General features: G+C 32.7%; 1 protein-coding gene across 5 annotated transcripts in view; it reads right to left on the bottom strand.

Annotated features, from left to right (window-relative positions):
* LOC118182260 (uncharacterized) overlaps nt 1–22234 on the bottom strand; it is a 148844-nt gene that overhangs the window by 100592 nt on the left and 26018 nt on the right. Inside the window, exon 1 of one of the 5 annotated variants that reach the window (XM_035351598.2) lies at nt 21455–21921. The exons of 3 other annotated variants lie outside the window; for them this stretch is intronic. The gene's annotated coding sequence lies outside the window, so the exon portion shown is untranslated. Of the gene's footprint in view, nt 1–11300; nt 11405–21454; nt 21922–22234 lie in introns of those variants that run through there. One more of the 5 variants, XM_035351605.2, reaches the window with a different exon arrangement.

Raw genomic sequence — 22234 nt, forward strand, 5'->3', positions numbered from 1 at the left:
GATGCGACAGTAAATGTTCACCGTTTTGTCCATTCATAAACTCATTTCTACCTAAATAATCTCTTTAAAAATTTAAACGCAACCAAACAAGTTTATTATGCCAATATAATATAAATATAACTTTTTACAACTGTTGCCACTCAAAGCAAAACTAAAGGGAAAATAATACTACACTGGTTGAATATATATGAACACTATAATATTTTATACAGCCAGTTTGCTGAGCTGATAAAGAACAGAAATCGCAAAGAAGATTTGTACATAAACTAAGATTTTTACAAACCGATTCTGTAAGTAAACAATGCGAATAAAAAGATGTGCCAAATATATAAAGCTACAAAAAAGGATTCACGATGTTAGACATCTCTCAGCATAAAATAAAAGTAAATTTCCACACATAATTAAATTTAATTACATAACTTTCCCATGTACAATTGCACGGGTATCACATTATCAACAAGATTATCATTACGCCACCGCTCATACGCGTCGAAGCGGAGTATCATCTGCATCTGGGGATCGTGGGTGACCTTGCCTAATGAGATGTTTTTCGTTCTTTTAATGAAAATCTCGGGTCCCTAACCTCTTCCTGCTGATTCGGTACTAGGCGGAGAAAGTTAATTACACCACTATCTTCAAAAAGTGGTCCCTGCAAGGAATGTAGCTGATAAAGTTCATGAACATATAATTTATTTAATCAGATCCAGTAATTCTCAGGCTTTGAAATAATTCAGACTTTGCAACTAGAGAAGGTTTCTTTTCACTCTCCTTTGAAAAATTACTTTTATTAGCTTATTGCCAAAAAATTAAGTTAAAAAGTGATAAATTATTATCTTTCAAATTTCAGAATGTATTAATTATGCCTAACTACACATGGAGCCTAAATGGCGAAACTCTATATATTTAAACTGAATTAGCTATCTATCTACTTGCATTTATTTCATATTCTGACGCATTTTCATCTACGCATTAACAGAAGTCGAACTAAACTTCAGTAACTGAAGAACAGGAGGCATATCTCAACTACAAATCTTCCCCCCCCTTCCAGTATCATTCTTTGAACCTGGGAAAAAAAATTACATTTGCAGTGGGTTACAGGCAGAGTTTGAGCATTCTGACACTTAAGACATCTTTGTTACCTATGATTTTGTGTTTATAGGCAAAACCATGGGGTAGGAAATTAGCAAAGAAGATATGCAAAAGTTGCAAGAGGACCATAAAAATAAGCTCAATAAGAAAAAACAGTGAAATCTTCAGAAGCAACAGCAGAAAGCGATTATGAAAAAATGTCTTATGAAGAGAGAAAAATTATCTTAGTTCTCTAACCCGCGAAATTTGTTCCAGTTTGGGTAAGATGCAAGTTATCAGTTAACTATATCACCATGATAAAGCAGTAGCAAACTACATCATAAGCATTTTCAATGACAATGTCATGTCTTAATTAAGTAACGTATTAAAAGTAGACCAAAGACATATCACACTGCCCCAAATTTGCGTGAAATAGAGGGTCACAGGGCCCAGTGAATTTCAAGCAGAATCGGGCGCACTAAGAGGCAAAGAGAGTATGAAAGACGCCCTCTAAAAACACAGTAATCATCGATAGAATATATAAAAAATATCACTACCAAACAAAAAATTACATCCAAACATTATATCTTCCTGGTCATTTTCTACTTATGACATCTGACTTCTACACTCTTCTTTGTACAGATTACAATAAAATTACGTTTTTGTCTATTTTACCTTTTTAATATTATGTTTATCTTTTTTTAATATGTAATGGTTTCCATCAGTTTTTAATTATGAACTAGTGCATAAAGTAATCTATTATTAAAATATTGTTTAAATAAGGAATTATCTGTGGCATAAGAATGAATTAATCCATTCCCATAAGAAAAATTATTTTGGTTTATAAGCATTTGGGTTGGCAAATAGTCTGCAACACGTGTTCTCAAACTGTGGTACATGTAGATGGTACATTACAATATTTTTGATGCTACAATTTTTACAGAAAAAAATTAAATGAATGTAAAATTGCGCTCCTTTTAACATTTTGCTTTAATCTTTATTCTTCAGAAACGCATATACTTTTCAAGTTTTTGACTTTAGGGCTCTAGCTTTAATGTTGAAATGATGACTTTTCCAAGAAAACTGACTAAATTTCACATCATTCACTATTTTTTACTTCCTTGTACGAAGTAAAAAGGAAGTATTGTAATCGCGAAAAGTTTCAGGCAGCATATTTCAACGAAAATATCCATTTTGACAGCTTTCGAATGCAATTTAACGATGTTTTTGCGTGATATCTGTACGTAAGGACAGAATAAAAGACTCTTTTCCTAAAAAAAAAAAAAAAAAAAAAAAAAAAATCTGAAATGTTTCAGATTTTAAATTACGTCCAAAGGGGCGTTTTTTAACATTTTGTGTGTTACCTTTCTTTATTAAATATCATGTTCCTCGCACTTAAACCATAAGATCCAGTGCAACAGCAATATCGCAAAATAGTTTTAAAACGAGCATATCTTTAGAATTTCCGATACAGAGACTCACGCGCTGGAGATAAAAATGTTTTTTCTGCACAACGTTGCCATTGCTCGCTTTGAAATCCTTGAGTTTGTTAATCAAAAATTCGTCAAAGTTTTAAAAAATAGGAAATCGATCATAAAACAAATTTCAAATTTCAAATTTGGTCTTTCACATGCTCATATTCGTTGGAGGATTACGTTATTCAAAATTCGATGACTCTATGTACCGTTGTTTTATCACAATACGAGAAATATACATACATTTATGCAGATTTTTCATTATTTAATTTCTTCAAATATAATGCAGGACTCTGACATTTGGTGACAACAGTTTAATAAGTGAAGTGAAACGGACATTTATAGTGATTCAACGCAAAATCGCAAAACGAAAACAATAAAAAACCTTCAGGGACAAACTTCAGGGCTGTCTTTTTGTTTTTTGCATTGCTAACGGGATGTAAATTGACCCATAGCTTATCACCTGGTGAATAAAACACTTGTCGCCTTCCTTTATCATATTGCTTTTTACGTTGATCTTGCTTTATTTTGATACGCTCTCGTATGTCCTTTGTAATAGTTGCGAATCGTTTAAGATAAGGGGTGATTTCAGGAACAAAGTTATCATTTTCAACCACAGATTTGAAATCGTGAACAACGTCGTCGACAGTCCTCGGCTCTTTTCCAAACATTACGAATGCTGGTGTAGGGCCTGTAGTGTTACAGACAGCCGTATTCATAGAGAAGCGAATAACTGGGAGTTTCGAATGCCAGTTGTCATGTGCATCTCCTACTAAGATTGCAAGACGAGGTTTTAAGTCTCTATTTTTCCGTTCTACAGGATTTGATTGAGGAAAGTAAACTGGTATAAGTTTTGATTGATATTTAATGTGCAGCAAACTTGTTGCATGACTGCACTGATAAACTGAGTGCCGTTATCGCTGATGATTCTTCGTGGTATATCGTGCCGCATAAATACGTCTTCGATGAGGGTTTTAGCACAGTCGCGTGCTGTAGCTTGAGCAAGAGAAAATAATTCAATCCATCGCGTAGCACAGTCTTCGACAATAAGATCCATTGTTTTCCAGTGTCAGTTTTTGGCAGTGGCCCAAACAAATCAATAGATATTACCTCAAAACGTTGAGAATAGACAGGAGTTCTTAGCAGTCCAGCTGGCTTTTGGTTGGTAGCCTTGTAGCTGTTGCATTCAGGACAGCTTTTCACATAGTCGGATATGTACTTTTTCATACCAGTCTAACAATAGCGTCTGGCAATTCTTTAGAATGTTCCTTCCTCTCCATAATGTCCAGCCATTGGATCATCATGGTGCTTTCGCGTGATTGATTCACGCTCGACAGTTGGAATTACTAATTGGGCCTCTTCTGAATCAGAGTCAAGGACATATCGGTAGAGAACACCTTGATTCATTAAGAATCTCCGTTCAGTCCAGTTGGCAGATTCTTCAGTTTTCTGAGTGGATTCGAAACTTTCTATAATCTTTTTTAAGTTTTCATCTTTAAGTTGAGATTCACGCATGTCTTTTGGACTTCTTGTGGGCATGTACACCACAGATACATTTGAAATCTCGCAAGGTGAAACTTCATGTTCGGTGCTTGGACGGGACAGCATGTCAGCGATGACGTTTGCCTTTCCAGGAATGCATTGTACTTTCAGGTTGAAAGACTGAATTTCAAGCGCCCTTCGAGCAAGTCTTCCGGTTGGAGACTTAAGGTTCAAAAGCCATTTTAAAGGTTGGTGATCGGATGCTATAGTTACTTCTGATCCTTCGACGTAACCACGAAATTTCTTCAGGGCCCAGACTACAGCGAGGGCTTCTCGTTCAAACGTCGAATAGTTTCGCTCAGCTGTTTCTGTTTTGTTTAGTTTGCTTAATTTCTTTTATACATCGTTCTAGCTTTATTATAGTATTTGAATAGAACATGTGGCAACGATTACGTAATTTTTAAATGATATAAATTTTGTGCATTCTGAGTTATAATATGAACGAAATATAATACTGTTAAGTGAAACCTAGCGCCAGAGTGTCGCTATGGTAAACAAATAGAGTGAATTTTAAAGAGTGCATTTATTCTATTGTGGTTTAGGCGCTGTCGGCGAAGTAGATTTAATTCAATCCAATAAGTTTAAACGAAATGCAAGAAAAAATGCGTATAATTTAATATTCCGTACAAGGAAGTCATGTGGTGTACACATCAGATTTTTTAAACCCTGTAATACCTAAGATGTCAAAAAGAATGTATATGTATTTTTTAAACGTAGCTTGTCAATGCTGGCCCTGTGACTCTGCTGTCTTCTTTGCTTTGTACAAACGGTATTATTTGCTTAATACATGTATTATTACTCATTACGGACCACAATTGTTATATATATATATAATGAAAGACATAAAGTAAGAAATTTAGAACTAATATTTCACAAAAGCCCGAAATTGAATTTCATAATTACTAAATTTCAAATAACCATATAAATGCAAGAAAGAATTTAAAAATGTTAAAACCAAAACATTTCACACAAACAAAGCTGTTTTTGTTCATTTTTCTTTAAATTTCATTAATTTTTTTAAATGGGGTTTTGCTTGTTTGAAATGTTTTGGTTTTAACATTTTTAAATTCTTTGCCGCATTAAGCATTTTCTACACAAAAAATTCGATCGCTGTTTAAAATCAATCTAAACTGCGTTCTGATAACGGCTGAAGGAAGAACAGAAGATACAGAAAATAATTACTACAAAAACAATGTGTTTTGCTTGTTAAAATAAACTTCTTCTTTTTAAAAATTTCATCAGATATATATGCCGAAGTGCGTAGTAACAAAAACTTCAAAGCTCTAAATCAGCGACTCTAAAAAAGATTTTTTCATATATGACCCCTTTTTATCATCAGTTTTTTTTTTTTTTTTGGCGACCTCAGATACTAACCATTATCTTATTTATTTATAAAAACATTGAAATAAATACCTTTAAATAAATAATTTATTTCTTTTGTAAACAACATATATATGAAAAGTAGTAGTTACGAGATTTCTTTCAAATATGCAAAAGAAAATCGCATTTTAATGAGAAGAATGTGTTTATTTTTTTGCTGTGAAACAAATAAAATCTTGGTGCAATATTTGACACTACTGGCGGTAAAAGCATCTTCAGCGGTTTTTAATGTTAAATTATATGCATATTTAATAAGATTTAAAGTTAAAACAATCATTTCACATAAGTGCGTGGTGCTGAATGGCAGAAGAACATTTAATGCCATTTTAGAAATCGTATAGTTTTATCTCCGATCCAAAGTTCAATCAAGGATTTTTTTGTGAAAACTCAAGCTTCGAGTCATTCGATAATTCAACTAATTCCAGCTGGGTTTTATATGGCACGTAATTAATCTCGTTATTACCAATTAATGAATTAAAAGTTTCATTAATGTAATTTCTTTAAATTCATATATCAGAATTAAATTTTCGTGACCCACAGTTTAAGAAATGCTGCTCTAAACGATTAAAGCTTAAATTTACAAAATTCGCCCACAGATGAAAATGTATGCTTTACACAGAAAATGCCCTCTCCTTCTTAATAGAGAAACAAGCAAAAAAAAATCCCTTCGCTTATAAAACAAGAACTGGCTATAAGTCAAATGCAACTCTTGTATTTACTATAAATGTGTTTGAGATGATGTATTTCACTTCGCAAAACATTAATTAGAAAAAGAGTTATTGGCAAGCATTTGTTACAATGGCTAAAAATTATACAGATGTGATTTGATATCACAGAATCATTTGCAATAGAATTTCAAGAACATTACAGCTTACTTAATAAATTTAATTACATGGACACCCATAAGCTCAAGTCAGACAGTCTTTCTGTCTAGCAGCATGGAAACAGAAGACACTCTAAAAGCCGACATTTAATACAACATTCACCAAGAAAAAGGACATGTTTGATACTCTTAAATACAAGTACATTCCTTCTTTCGGCCGTATATGTTTTATACCTTTTAATGCATAATTAGCCTAATTTTATTTTAGAATCAATGTCAAGTCCACAGCAAACTAGTATTGAATTATATAACTGGATTATCAACAATGATCAGAAAGTTATTAAAATTTTAATATACAACAAATTTTTAAAATTAACTGTTACTATTTTGAGAACATATATACCACCTTGCTGTTTAGTGACATTTACAATAGTTTAATTGAGCTCTATCACCTATTTTCTAGCATTAAAATCTGAATTGCTTTCGATAAATAGGTCTCTCATTTAAAATGTACACTTTTCACAATTTTATTAAATATCAAAATAAAATTTTTCTACAGATTAACGGTATTCCTGTGAGAACCAACTATTCAACTGCCATCTGTAACTTGTTTTTATTTGTTAAAGAATACAATTTTATTAACATGTAGAGACATTAGGTTATTTTTATCAGAGAGACGTAAAAAAGGAGCAATGCCCTTGCCGGGACGCGAACTTGGACCTATCAAATATGCGTCGAGTGTGGTACCGTTACAACACGAAGGCATGCATAAAATACCTTATATACTCCCCCTTTTAAAGGCGACTAGGGATTAGGGGGACCAATCACCAAATCCTGCTGGTGAAGAATCATCATCCATCACCTTTTTAGTTCGAGCACCACTGTAGAACCTTAGGTTATTTTGATGCTGGAGACATGAAAAGTGAGCACTGCCCTTGCCGGGACTCGAACCTGGACGTCTCAAATACACGCCCAGTGCGCTCACCGTTACACCACAAAGGCATACAGGAAAAAGGGATAAAATACTTTATTAACTCCCCCTTTTAAAGGGCGTTTGGGGATTTGGGGACCCAGTCGCCGAATACTGGTAGGGAAGAATAAGCATCCACCACCTTTTAGTTCCGGTGCCAATAGTAGTCTTTAGGTTATTTTGAAGCAGGAGACATGAAAAATGTGCCAGGTCCTCGCTAGGACTCGAACCTGGACCTCTCGAATATGCGCCGAGTATGCTACCGTTACACCACGAAAGCATACGAAAAAGGAGGGAGAAAATACTTTATAAACAATTAAAGTAAACCAGAATTTTTTTAATTTACCATTGATGTACATTGATGACATTATTGCCGATAATAATTACAATGAAATTGAAAAATAAGCTATCTATTCTAAATGCCTTAAATTAATAAAACTAACAAAGATGACACGAAGCAGATTATCGTGACCTACAAATTTACAATCTCCACAATACTATTTTATTTGACAAAAGAAGACTTTTCAGTGTCAAAACAATAAAACTAATCAATTCTAAATTAACATCTTCAGGAAAGTTATTGCTAATATTATGATAAATCAAATAAAAATAATCAAAAGTTTTTGTAATAACAGCAATGATTTTACAGAAGAGCTTAGTTTTTTCCCCACTACCCCAATGCCGGGTACTTGGCGATAACGGCAGGAGTTTATTTTATTAACCAAAATGCTAAAAGATAACAGAATTCCACATAATATCATCTTCCCCCCCCCCACACACACACACAAAAAAAAAAAAAAAAAAAAAAAAAACAGCTAGCTAAACTCAGTTTTAAGTCTAAAAAATTATTTTCAAAACTGCTGTTTTTCATGATAGGCTATACCTAAACCAACATGGCGATATACCACTATGGTGGTATATTATGGATGTTCTTAACACAGTTGAATTAGGCTTTCTTGTCAAAATTATTACATTAATTTAAATTAGATGAAACAGTCTAATAATTACCTATCGCTTCATACTTAGCTTCCAAGTCTCAAGACAGCTCGCTTGATTGAGCTCTATATTTTCTAACATTTGACAACTTTCATTTTCTGCCTTTATTCTCTTTCAGGTTACCTATAATTTATAACATTTTTGCGAAATTCCTCTTTTACAGTCTCTAAGTTTGTTAACAGTTTACCACACACTGCCCTAACTTCATCACAAAATTATTTAGTTTCTTTGAATTTATTTTTTTATTCTTCGCAATTTTTTTTACACTTTCAAAAATATTTTTTCACAGTGCTCTACAACTTTCTCGATGGATCTGAATTTAAAAAATTTAATTATTTTGGTATGAAACACGACAACTTATTCCATTCATTGAAATGAAACGAACTAATACTTCACTTGAACTTAATTTTATGGTGGTTGTTATTGGATTTCTTTTAGAATTTATAATCCAGATAATTCGATACTTTCAAGTTTCATAAATTATTCATTTTAAAAATACACCATATTTAATTGCTACAACAGTTTTTCTAATTATTTTTATTAATATTAATCAGTTCAATTTTATTACTTAGCACATTTTAGGCTTAGGTACAGTATTCGGCTACTATACGGGCCGACAAAATCTTTGCTACTCTAATGTTAGAGATTTTAAAAACTAACGCTTCCTTTTATTTTTTATTTTATATATTTTAATTTACCTTTTCATATGTTGGATTGCTTCTATTTCACATGCTTTTTGGATTCAGTCTACTTAATTTGACAAATAATTTTATTAGAATTTAAAACCTTTTTTGGGGGGAAGCTTATGATTTTGATACTATAATTAAAACAATAACCCGGTTTATACGGTTTCAAAATTTTTATTTTTTCATGTATTGGATTGCTTATATTTTCATGTTATGTTTTTTGGACTCGGTCTGCCTCAAATGATATTTTTATGCTTTTTTGCTATTATAATTCTTTAATCTTTCAAAAATTTTATTATTATTTAGACTAGTGGATTTGTTGCCAATCTAGAGAAACTTAGCTTCGCAACAACAAAGATAGCATTTATTATTGCCAATTAAATCATGCTTAATTCTTTCTGGAATTTTTTCGAGGACATAAGTGTTTAAGATTTACTTCGTAATTTTTAATACAGATATTTTGAGTTTTTATGTATTTTTGCCTTCTCGCGAAGTGAGAACTGAATTAATTAAATGAGAAATACTGAATCGTCTGTGAAAAACTGTTTCTTTTTTGTTTTGTTTGCTTAATTTCTTTTATACATCATTCTAGCTTTATTATAGAATTTGAATAGAACATGTGGCAACGATTAGATAATTCTATTCTTTAAATGATATAAATTTTGTGCATTATGAGTTATAATATGAACGAAATATATAAGTTCACTGTTATATAATTATTGGATTATATAACAGTTAACTTAGTTTCCGTTATATAATTATTATATAAGTTAACTGTCATATAATTTTTAATACTGTTAAGTAAATCTAGCGCCAGAGTGTCGCTATGATAAACAAATACTAGAGTGAATTTTAAAGAATGCATTTATTCTATTGTGGTTTATGCGCTGTCGGCGAAGTAGATTTAATTCAATCCAATAAGTTTAAATGAAATGCAAGAAAAAATGCGTATAATTTAATATTCCGTACAAGGAAGTCATGTGGTGTACACATCAGATTTTTTTACTTTGTATTTATTTATTATAAAACTGCATATATATCATTCTCCGTCCGTTTTTTAAAACAAGAATGTAAAAGGATAGTATTTACACGATTTTCTACACTGTCAATAACTATGCTATAATCCAAAACACAAGAGGAAATATCCGTTTTTCAGTTTCAAGATTTTGATATCACCACGTCACGTAATTTTTCTTGATTCAGTATCTCAAAAACAACAGGACTGATTAGTGTTTAAATGTATTTGCTATGAAATATGCCAAGTCATTTTGAATAATTTTCCATTTCATAAGTTTCTCTGTATTTAATTTTTTTATAAATTTCTTATTTTTATTGTGGTACATAATATATTCTTTTATGAGACTTTCAAATTTTAACATTCAAAATATATCTATTAAAAAACTTTCAAACGTTATAAAGCAGATACTCTTTTAAACCCTTTTAAAACAAGAATAAATCTGAATAACACATGGATGCAAAACTTAACATTTAAACAAATTAATTAAAAAATACTTTTTTTTTTGGTGTAAATGTGACGTACAATAATATCAAATAGATCTGTTTTTATATGAAAAATTATACAATGAAATAATAATTTCTATTCATTTCACATATAAACTGCAAGCATCTTTATTTTTTAAAAGCATTTACTTTTCTAAGTATGCCAGGCATTCCACAAATAAAAATTATAGTTTTATGAGTAGCCTAAGTCGATTAAGTGTGAAGACCGTGAATCTAGATTTTATGTCATATTCGCGAAATGCAGTTAAACTACTGCATATTTCGAGATTTAGGCCAGCTCAAACTTCAGGCTCGGGTCATGACGTAAATATGGCTTTTAAACGTACAGGAAAACAAATGTATTCATGCACGGATAATTTTATTGTGAAATTCACTTTCTTTTGATAGACCGAAACTGAAATGGGCATAACTTGAGATACGTCTGAATTTACCAAGTTTAAGGGAATTTTGTTTGATAAGGAGTAAAACGGTTGTTGCTACAATCTACACGAGCTTCCTGAGAGAAAAAGAACTATGCAAAAAAACACACAATTAACGATGTACTAGCAGCATCAGTTTCACAAATTTATTCAACGGCCTTGAATAATGAGCTATCATTCGAGGAAGGCTAATTGTGCTTCTCATAACCAGACGCATCATTCGGCTTTTTCTTTTGTTTCAACGTCATCTCAATTCAAATCATCCAACTGCTTCCAAGAAAACCCAAACAGAAACTGTGCAACGATAAGCGGGCAAAAGCTCGTTTGTCTCTGAACTCAAAAAAATAGTTCGAAAAATTCATTTTTAAATAAATACAGTTGAAAACAAAACATATGAAAGTGAGAAAAAAGACAATTTACCAGAAATAGGATGAATGGGAGCTCTAGCGAAAATGCACAGCTGCTTTAAAACAAACAATTGAGAACACAGATTCTGAGCCATAAAAATGTTAGACATACAGGATAGAGCGGACGTCCGCCGTTTTATCAAGATTTGTTTCCTGGAAAGAACACAAACAGAAATGGGGAAAAAAAGAGCGGGATGAAAGTTATGCAAGAAAAATGGTAACGAAATGTTTTCTTGAAGTCTGCGAATAATTTTTAACAACGGATGCAGATAATCAACTGGCAGAAAGTGCATAAAAAAGATACATAAACTTCGAATTGAAGGGCTTAAATACGTGGCGTTAGAAATCTTTTTACTTCCTTGTACGAAGTAAAGGAAGTATTGTAATCACAAAAAACTCGGAGTACCATATTTCAACGAAACTATTCATTTTGAACGCTATCGAACGCAATTTAACAATGTTTTTCAGTGACATCTATAAGTAAGAACAGAATAAAGGACTCTTTTTCCCAAAACGAATTATAAAACTGATTTAAAATGGATTCAGAAGAGATTTTTTTTCGTGGCATCTATACGTACGTACGTATCTCGCATAACTCAAAAAGGAGTAGCCTCAGAACGTTGAAATTTTATATACAGAACTGCTTTAACAAGTACTTGTGCCCCTCCCTTTTTGGTTGCACTTGGCCGCACCAAAAGTATATAAATATATATATATGTAAGATTAAAAAAAAAATATGTGAATCAAAATTCCATTAGTTATTTACCGTTAGTTTAGTCTGTTAGTAATTTAAACTAACTTTAATTCTCCCTCTCTGTTCTAAAAATCGTAATAACTTCTCCGGATTGCGTCATTTCTAGATCATTCTATTTTGCATGGCCTGCGCAGCACTGATAACGTAACAATTGGGAACCGAAACTTTTAACTCAAACCGTGTTAATGACATAATCCCCACGTTTGGCAATGGATTAATTATTATATTACGGTGTGGTAGGGTACGAACTGCGCCAAATTTGATCGAAGATACCCGTCCCCCTCTCATCTAATCCACGAACTGCGCGACGTTTCCTGTCCCTTATTTCTTTCCCAAGAATATTGGGTGCTACAAAAAGTCATTTAACGCCATTAATGGGACATTCTATTCAGACTGCAAGCCATTATTTTCTTTTATCAATATTGTAAAAATTGTGCATGCAAAACAAATATTAATTTAAAGTCTGGCGTGTGCTAAAGTAAAAATAAATTTCTTTTACACTCACTTTAAAGTTTTATGATGCTTAAAGGAATGATGAGCCAGATCTTTTTTATTCTCTGTAAGAATTAAAAACTTTCCAAGTTGCAGATTTTAGTCGCTGATCAGTTTTATACGCATATCCACAGATATATACCAGTTATGATAACGCATATCCACAGAAATCAGTCACCTCAAATTTAAAAGTACACTGAACTGGTCGCAACTTACATCTGATATTAGTAAATTAAAACAACTTTTTACTATTACAAAAATAGATAAAGCAACTAATAACTTTAGCATTATATGAAAACAATTCTACACTGAGATTATTCATAAAGGACTTCTCAACGCAACTACTTATCAATCAGCCAACCTTACAGAAACATCTATAATAAACAGGATTAAAACTTTTCATAAGAAACTCAATATTACTTTCAATGCAAACTACAACAGATTTACTAATCTTTATGCGATTCCCAAATTCCATAAAACACCATTAAAATTTAGATTTATAGCTAATGGAACTAATAATTACAAGAAAAATATAGACTATTATTTTTCAATTCAACTTAATAAAATCTGTAAATTTATTTTCAATGATTGTAACACTAATCATAACTATTGCTGGATCATTCATAATAACACTCCTGTCATTAATACCATTCATACCATTAACATCCAAAACATTAACTGCTATGATTTTGAAAACTTATATACCTCACTTCCTCTAGAAGAAATCTATACCAGTCTACTTGATCTACCAAAACTTTTCCCTAATATACTCAATATCATGACTCTTGACAAATGGAAAACCTACCTAAAATGCACACTTTTTCATAACTACATCAAGTTTCAAAATCAACTTTTTAAACAAGTCAGAGGATTGCCAATGGGCTTACATTCCAGCACCTCGATCTGTAATATCTTTTTATTTGTCAAAGAATTTAACTTCCAAAAAAATCTACAACCACAAGAGTTAAATTACTACAAACACACCTACAGATTTATTGATGACCTTATTACAATTAATAATTTTGGTAAAATTGAAAACTCCGACATTTATCCGAATTGTCTTAAACTTAATAAAACTAATAATTCACAAAATAGCATAGACTTTCTAGATCTTCAAATCATTAACTACAAAAAAATTTTACTTTTTGACAAAACAAGAAACTTCAATTTCAATACTAACAAATTAATAAATTGGAACTCCAACATATCCAAAAAAGTAATTAACAATACTATAATTAATCAAATACAACGAATTAAAACTATATGCACAGATACAATAGATTTACAACGCGAAATTTTGATCCTTATCAAAATTCTCAAAAATAATCTAATTCCCTTTCAATTTATCAACCATTGCCTTAAAAGAGCAGGCGTTAAATACTCACTCTAAATCATTTAACTGATAGGGATATGATAATTTATTCCTAAACCTGAGAAGGCGGTATAAGTTGGATGACTGTCAGTTGAAAGATTTGTATATAGTGTAATTACTCAATTGTATATATTGTAAAAAGCTAATTGTCTTCAGACATATACTGTTACTATACTGTTACTAAAAAAAATGGGCCTATTTCCTGCCTTTAGACTGTCTACTAGCTCTTGGACAGCGAAAATGCCTTTTTCCTTTCTTAAATTCTTAATCATTGCGACACGACAATTAGCCAGAAATTAATTAATTTCCATTCACTAGTATTTTTAAAAAAATCTTAACAGACGGTCTCTCTCAGATAAGAACTCCACAAAATACATCCCTCAAGAATTCCAAGTCCCACCCACTACCATAAATTTCTTCACCCAAGTCTTACCGACTGATATAATTCAAAGCCCCTACTGCCGCTAAGAATTTTCGGACACCCTACACTTCTGAGTCAGACACGAAGAGAACACATTGCCAACTCCCCCACTAGAAAGAATGTAAGTTACTTAATACCTTTCTGGCCTTTATATCTTCATATACATTCACTGATCTTATTTATATTATTTTCTATTTTATTTTTATATTATTTTTATATTATTTTTATGTTCTCTTTGATTTGTTTTTACAAAATTTGCATTATTTATCTTTTTTATAATCTTCTATGTTTATTTCAACTTTACTTTGATTTCGATTTCATAATGACAATTTCCAATGTTTAATTTCTACAAATAATATAGTACTCAAATACATAAAGATGATAGTGTCGGGGACGATTACTCGAGTTTTACAGGATTTCTCTACAGTAATTGATTTTTACTCCAAATTGAATTGACTAAAATGCTTCATGAGAATAAGTTCTTTGAGTAACAACTATTCGCGGAAATATTTGGCCTGACTAGAATTGCCGGTTTGGCTTTAACTTATAACTCGAGTAAAGACGAAACACTTTCATATTTACGTATTTTTATCAATTATTGATCACTGAACGGGAGTTGGTTTGTTCCCCTTGAAAAGTCAACTAATTTCCGATCAATGACAATAATTACATGTTTTAATTTTTACTTTTACAATTGTAATATTATTCTTCATGATGATTTAACTCCAGTCCCCGTTAAAACATTATTAACATTTTGCTTTCAAATTACTTCAAAACATCTTTCAAAATATAACTTACCAGTATGGATGCACACTTTTAAAATAATTCTACTTTAATTAAACTTAGGAAATAATATAATCAATTAATCAATACTGTTTAGGAAATAAATTATTATTAACTAACTTTGCAGCAATTGCGCAAGTAATAATAACTTGTATTCGCACTAAATGGATTTAAGTTCATACAACATTTGATATATATATATGTATATATATATATATATACGTATTGAAATTCAGTAATAAAATTTTTTAAGAAATTTGAAATGATTTATTGACCATTCAAACAGTGTACATTCTTTAAACTGCATTTTCACAGTTTGCAATTTTTCAATAAATTTTTTTACTTAAAGTCCTAAAACTTGTACAAATATGGATTAAATTATTTAATAATTTTACTGCTTATTTAAAATTATATACTTAACAGAAACAAGGATGGGGTTTGAAAAATAGTGAGAAGAAAAATTATTGGAAGTAGAAATGTTATTGAAATCATATTTTTTAAAGTTTTTATATAAAAATGTGCTTTATATTTTTTTACCTCAGAAACTAATTCATTAACTGCAAAATCGATCCGTAAAGTTATTAAGAACACTCTAAAAATACAATAAAAAATGAAGCAAAAATATTGAAAATTATGGAAGAAAGAATTTTTAATTGTTGAATTTAAAAAACAAGAATTAAATGAAACAAAAATTCCTCGCAAAAAAACTTTTTTTCAGCTTAAAATCATTTTATCTTATATAACCACTTAATATTTATTATTCATAAAAAGCACATGAAAGTTCTTAAAAAAAATCATTCAAGGGGTACCAAATCCCCTTATCTTTAAAACATTTCGCCGTAAAGGAGTGCAAAATTTTTCAATACTTCTGATACAGTGTTCTGCACTTTCTTCATTTGTGTCAATCTCCCTTACAAAACAGACAGTTCTTGCGCCCTTTGTTTTTTTAATAACTTGTTTAACATCTTATAAGTTAAGGCTCTTCATCTTCACTATCGCTGTTTTCGCCGTCAGCTAGTGTTAAAAGATCATCCAGTTGTTCATTTGTAATTTCAGGATCATCATTCTAGACTACTTCTTTAATTGCTCTCTGCTTTTACCATACCTGAAAATCCTTCGTCGCCAATTGCTTTTGGAATTTGTACGATTTCCTTGGCTTCATTTTCAACCGGTGGAAATCCTTTAAAACCTTTGAACAACTTCTCGTCAGAGCTGATGCCAGTAATCATTCACTGTTAATGAATTAATTTGTTCCCATGCGAATTTAATTATTTCTACGAGTGTCTTATGTTGAATTTACTTCCAAAATGCCACTGAGCTCACCAACGGCCGAGCGTTAAAGTCGCTGAACACACTGGCACATCGGTCCAGTGAAAGGGCTGGCTGCAAGAGCGTTTTCGTATTTTCCGCATGTATACGAGTTAGTTTAGAAAGGCCTCTACTAAGGCATCGCCCTTCACTCCCTTTAGGCAGATAGCCATCAAGTGTTTTACCATAATTAAATAAACCAAACTAAGACATGCGTGACATAATAGGCTTTAAATAGTTTCACGATTCCTTCATCCACTGGAAGTGTGCTTGATGGAAGGAATAAAGCCTCTACATATGGATGCAACGTTGCGAGGGCTTCAGTGCCGTGTCTTAGAGGCAGGGCTGTATTAACCATCAAGCAATATTCAAGGAAAGGAGGCACAACAAAAAATGTAGTCAGGAAAGTCAGGAAATTTCACATGGCAGTTTTACCACAAAATGCATGATGCAGCTAAACCAAAAACCGACAGAGTGAAGGAATGGAGGAAAAAACAATTGGCTTAAACATATGTAAGGGAACGAAAATCTTTTAAGTACTTACGGCGTCTAAAGGTCTTAATCCGATCCTGTCTGGTGCGTTATCGAGAGTCAGGAGAACTTAAATTTCAGGTTCTATGTGTTAAGTTTAGGATTGTGTATCCATAGATCGCCAATAGATGGCGGTAGTGTTTGTTTGTAAAAAGAAACTGTGATGTCAATTATGTATATGTATCAGTTCGTCTTTGGTGTTCGTGAATAAATGTTGTGTGGAAGAACGCTCCTCTGTTTATTACTTTAACTGCGATCCAGTCTGATTTATTAGAGATTTACACATATTTTGTTTATGGTGCCTGCAAACCGGGATTATTACGAACCAGAAAATCGACAGACTGAATATTTCGAAAATGGAGGGCGTTCTTGAAAATTTGAAAAAGAAACGATCGGTTGTTAGACAATTAACTACGAAACTGATAAGCAAAGTCGAATCGAATTTAGCAAATAATATTCCGCTAAATGAGAAAATTGAGATAATCGAGGATTTATATGAACAGTTAATTGAGAAAATCAATGAACTGAAAAGTTTAGATTCAGAAATAGAAACGAAAGTAACTTCGGAGGAGATTGAAAATGAAGTTACCTTAAGTCAAGAATACCAGGATAAAACTGTTATATGGAGAGGAAGAATGCAACGATTTTTGAAGAAGAATTCGGAATCTTCTAGAACAGTTCATCAGAACGAAACGGCTAATGTTGCACTTCCAGTTGAAACGAAAACAGTGAAGTTGCCACGTCTGCAAATCGGAACTTATTACGGAGATTCGTGTAAATGGTTAGACTTTTGGAACCAATTCGAAAATATAATTCATAATCATAGTGGATTGAGAAAAACTGAAAAATTTGTGTACCTAAAATCCTTACTTGGAGGTAATGCTTTAGCTGCCATTTCCGGTTTCGCTTTAAGTGACCAGAATTATGATTCCGGAGTAGAAATATTGAAAGAACGTTTTGGAAGACAAGATGTTGTTATCACTTCGCATATGAATAAATTATTATCCCTTGAACCAGTGGGAAACATTTCAAATGTTAAAGCACTGCGTAAGCTGTACGATGAATGCGAAGTCAACATTCGAAGTTTAGAATCGTTAAACGTTACTTCTGGAAGTTATGGAAATATTCTCTGTCCTATCATTTTGCAGAAATTTCCAGAGGAATTAAATTTGGAATTTAATCGAAGTCGAAATATAGAAGCAGGATTTGATATAAAGGAACTTATAGAATTCTTAAAAAAGGAAGTTAACTGTCGAGAAGCTGCAAGTTTAATGAACTCTGCGAAAACGAATCAGAAACCATACTTTCGTCAAAATGAACAACGCACGAAAGTTTATCCTAATTATAAACCGAAAGTTCCGACTGCTTCAGCTTTATCAACAATTGGATACAAATGTATATTTTGTGACAAAAAAGATCATACGAAATATAAATGTACTGAGGTGAACGCTGATGAGAAACGCAACATTTTGAAACGTACAGGAAAATGTTTTATGTGTTTTGGATGTAAACATTTAGCTATCAACTGTAAGAACAAACAGTTTTCCTGCAAAAAGTGCCGCGGTAAACATCATGAAAGTGTGTGTGTAAATCCCACATCAGCTGTCTCCAGTGTAAAAAATAAGGAAACCGAAACATCGGCGGAAATTGTTCAAAATTCTTCTGCCAAAACTGGATCTAATATTATGCTTCAAACGGTGTATGCTGTGGCTGAGGGCAAAAATAAGAACTGTATTGTGAGATGTCTTCTTGACGGCGATAGCCAAATCTCTGCAATTCGAGAAGATTTATCAAGAAAATTACAATTGCCAGTGAAAGGAGAAACTGTTTTAAATCTGCATACCTTCGGTGAAAAGAACGGGAAACATTGGCGGCGAAAGAAAGTTGAACTTACGCTCCGGAATATTAATGACCCTGAAAAATCCATAAATCTCGAAGTCATTGAAATACCAGTCATAACAAATGCCGATATACGAGTACCAGATGTAGAAATCAAATCCAAATTCCAAGCATTCGGCGTCACTTTGACAGACTGCGGCAGCGCCGATGGAATGAATCATATTTCCGTTTTAATCGGCGCGGACATTATGTGGAACAAGTTTAGTGATAGCCAAGAACAGAGTGGCTCCCCTGAAAAAATTATCTTTACCAAGACTCGAGCTTATGGCAGCAGTGTTAGGTGCAAGACTTGTAACTACAGTCCGTGTGCATTTTCCTCAAGCTAAGATTCACTTATGGACAGATTCTCTTATTGTGCTTCATTGGATAAAGAACTCACCACGGCGATGGAAAACATTCGTACAAAATCGAGTGTCTGAAATTCAAGACAAAACATCCCCGAGCATGTGGCATCATTGTCCTGGCTCAGATAATCCAGCCGATAAAATCACACGTGGTGTTAAAGTGAGTGATCTTGTAGTAGATCAAGTGTGGTGGCATGGGCCTCCATGGCTTCATCAAGATGAAATAAATTGGCCTAAAGTGAACGAGCATTGTAACATAGTAGATAGTGCTGAAGAAAGAGTTGTGACTCAAGTTACTAGCAGTGTTCAACCCTTACAACCTGTGTTAAAAATAGAAAACTTTAGTGACTTAGGTAAACTTTTAAGAGTCACGTCATATGTATTTAGATTCATTAATAATTTAAAATCACAGAATAGAGTGATTGGTCCTGTGACTAAAAATGAAATATGTAATGCTATGTGTTATTGGATTATCTTATCACAAGGTGAGTATTTTTTTGAAGAGTTGAATGATGTTAAATGTAAAAAACCATTGTCTCATAATTCCAAATTGTTTGGGTTAAATCCAGTAATGGATGAAAAGGGTTGTTTAAGAGTTGGAAGTAGATTAGTGAAATCATCATTAGATGTCGATGAAATTCAGCCTATAATATTACCAAATAATTATTTTTCTCGTTTAATTATTTTGAATTGTCATGAAAAGGTACTTCATAGTGGTGTAAATGAAACTTTAGTGCAAGTAAGAGGGAAATTTTGGATTTTAAAAGCTAGACGTTTTGTAAAATCTGTGTTACATGATTCTAGATTTTGTAAAAAATATAATGCTAAAGCTGGACACGAGATATCGGCTCCTCTTCCAGCTGACCGAGTGGAGAAAGCTCAACCATTTGAGGTAAGTGGCATAGATTTCGCTGGCCCTTTGTATTTAAAGGATGGTACAAAAGTGTATATTTCATTGTTTACCTGTGCAGTGACTCGAGGAGTCCATTTAGAATTGTTATCAAATTTAAGTGCAGAGTGTTTCATTCAAGCCTTACGTAGATTTTTTGCACGTAGGGGTATTTGTAGAGTTATATATTCTGATAATGCTAAAACCTTTAAGACTGCTGATCGTGAATTAAAATATTTGTATAAATTATGTAAAGATGAAAAGGTTCTAAATTTGCTTGGTAAAAAGGGGTTTGAATGGAAATTTATTGTAGAAGGTGCTCCTTGGTGGGGCGGATTCTGGGAACGTTTGGTAAGATCTGTAAAAACTTGTTTAAAACGTATCTTAGGTAAAGCTTCTTTATATTATGAAGAACTGTATACTGTTTTAGTTGAAGTTGAAGCTGTTATTAATTCTAGACCTATAACGTATGTATACAATGAACCTGATCCTCTTTCACCATCACATTTTATAACTGGATCTAGATTGACTGTTTTACCTTCACCTGAATCTAAACTAGAATCTACAAGATCTCAGTTGATTAAAAGATGGAAGCATAGGCAATTAATATTAGAGCATTTTTGGAAAAGGTTTTATAAAGAATATTTGTTAGAATTAAGATCAGTCATGTTTTCAAAAACTCCAAAGAATTCTCCCGTGTTTAAAATTAATGATGTTGTACTTGTACGAGAAGATAATGTGAAACGCTGTAACTGGAAGATAGGTAGGATTAAGGAATTATTTCATGGAAGAGATGATAGAATTAGATCTTGTGAGATTCAGTTAGATAAGGGTGTTGTTAGAAGACCAATTGAAAGACTTTATAATCTTGAAGTTCAATAAAATTGATGCATCCGTAAACGGATGCATGGGGGGGGGAGTGTTAAGTTTAGGATTGTGTATCCATAGATCGCCAATAGATGGCGGTAGTGTTTGTTTGTAAAAAGAAACTGTGATGTCAATTATGTATATGTATCAGTTCGTCTTTGGTGTTCGTGAATAAATGTTGTGTGGAAGAACGCTCCTCTGTTTATTACTTTAACTGCGATCCAGTCTGATTTATTAGAGATTTACACATATTTTGTTTACTGTGCTCTAATTAATGTCTGACTTCTTTAATGAAAAAATTTTCAAATCAGTCACTAAAGAGGCCTATCGCAATGCGACAGACGTTCTGCAGCGTGTTACGTATAAGTGAAATTTTCGAGCTGGGCAAATTAAATGAAAAAACTTGTGACATACACAAAATCGAATTCGGCAAAGGTTTACAGTAACAACTTTAACAAGTTAAAAGCAGTAAAGTAATATCGAAAAAAAGTAATATTGAGTACTCACCACGAATACATCTGTTATGCAGTAAAGCACATCTTGGTTCCGAATTAAAAAAAGGTCTTACGCGCGTAAAAAAAAAAAAAAAAAAAAAAAAAAAAAAAAAAAAAATACCCTGTCGATTCAATAGTATTACAAGAACTGCAGACACTATTCTTTACAAATGCGAAGTCTTCAAATCGATATGCAATACCTCTCTACCGTGGCCTCACTGAGGAGGAGAAACAAGCAGAAAAACGAGGGAAAAATTCGGTCAACGCTCGCTCGAGGCCTGAGAAGAGGGACGAAAAAACGAGACACCTAGCAAATGAAACGTAGTTGTTCATCGTAATAATACGCAATTCTGCCCCATAATAACAAACCAACCGGCTCCTCCAGCCTACGGAAATGGACAAGCTACAAAAATAAAAGGTCGGGGAATTACCGCCCTCTCCCCTCCTTTTGAAGCATGGAGGTTAGCTCCATGTTTTGAAGAAAGACGTAATGGTCCGGGATAGAAGGTCGACCAAATCACCACTTCGCAAGGATGACTCATTTCAATGACGTCACATGAACAGGCCAAACAACCGCTCAACACAACGGTAGAGAAATAACAGATGTGCAACGCATCGGCTCAGTGTAGAAGCCGCAAAAATGCACGCCGGCCACCTGACTGACCAGTGGCTACATATTTTTGCCATGAATCATAAGCCAGTTGAAACCGTTGTCGATCGATTAATTCATAACAAATCTATTATAAAAGTTTCTGAAAATTTCATATTACATTAGAACGCAGGTTTAAAAAAA

Source organism: Stegodyphus dumicola, chromosome 1 (genome assembly GCF_044657685.1).
Source record: "Stegodyphus dumicola isolate Sdum_Otavi_A_Nest chromosome 1, ASM4465768v1".
Classification (NCBI taxonomy): domain Eukaryota; kingdom Metazoa; phylum Arthropoda; class Arachnida; order Araneae; family Eresidae; genus Stegodyphus; species Stegodyphus dumicola.